This window comes from Crinia signifera, chromosome 1 (assembly GCF_055691185.1).
Source record: "Crinia signifera chromosome 1, ASM5569118v1, whole genome shotgun sequence".
Taxonomy (NCBI): Eukaryota; Metazoa; Chordata; class Amphibia; order Anura; family Myobatrachidae; genus Crinia; species Crinia signifera.
This window is the reverse complement of record NC_139217.1, coordinates 264,327,972-264,329,073: the sequence shown is the minus strand read 5'-3', so window position 1 is coordinate 264,329,073 and position 1,102 is coordinate 264,327,972. Positions and strand designations below refer to the sequence as shown.

Below are 1,102 nucleotides of genomic sequence, written 5' to 3'. Positions count from 1 at the left end.
CTACAATATAAAATGTATGTTAATGTCTACAGTTGAAAACTCATTGCTGTACAAATCAAAAAACTGGAAATCTGTGACTGAGAATACTTTTTGAAAGGTCTGCAACAGAAATTTGAAAAGGGCAGGTGGCAAATGCTGACTGCTTCACCTTTCTAGTTGTGCTGGTGATCTGAGGATACTGCAGGTCAGTGTAGAGCAGGAGAGAGCAATTTCTAAGCGATTTGTCTAGATCGCTTAGGGGGTTATTCAATCCGGGATTCCGACAATCGGAATCCCGGGCTGTTTTCGGTTCTTCCGACTAATACTACAGCCGGAATATAGTTTTACGAGTGTCAAAGTCTGTGGATTGTTGAATACACAGCCCTTTTGTCAAACGGCTGAGGAATCGACAATCCATGGTCGTTTTTGACAATACACACTTGCCTCCACAGGGAGGCGGGTTTGTAGCAGGAGAGTTCCGGCAGGTATGTAATATCTTAACTAACAATAATAACGGAAGTATCGACAGACATTGAATATTCCCCTTAGGGTTCAGCATACATTGGTCCTGCCCATTGCAGATCTTGAGCATGTAGTCAAGATCTAGTTATATCACGCTACATGTGTACATAGCTCTAAAAAGTGTGTATTGGGCGATCTGTGATGACGACATTGCTTAGCACGTGCCAGCACATTGTCCCATACGGGGCTTTAAGATTCAGAAAAACTAATGACGGCTGCACACATCTATTTGCCTCATCTATCAATAAAATTGGAGTAGTATTTGTATGTTTTTCTAGATCACACAGTATCCACTCTGAACTAGTAGAGCATAAATAATGTACAGAGATCTCTCTTGAACATGATCAGTGTTAACCAATTACCTCTCTGCTCATGGAATCTCACATATGTAAGCATCTCTGCTGTAGAAACAGCATAATTATACATTTAACATACAGAAGATCTAAGCATAATAACTGCAAATATCTAATCACTGTAAGTACTAATATTACTGGGAGCATTTCTGCTATAGTTCTTACAAGTGCTAATGGCCATTCTATTCTGGACTGTATCTATGGCTGGTGGACTACAGGCCAAGGTGACATGCAAGAATTGGTGTAAC

General features: G+C 40.5%; 1 protein-coding gene across 1 annotated transcript in view; it reads right to left on the bottom strand.

Annotated features, from left to right (window-relative positions):
* The window catches only part of ARHGAP45 (Rho GTPase activating protein 45), a 71,187-nt gene that overhangs the window by 2,280 nt on the left and 67,805 nt on the right, over nucleotides 1–1,102 (bottom strand). The window lies entirely within an intron of this gene.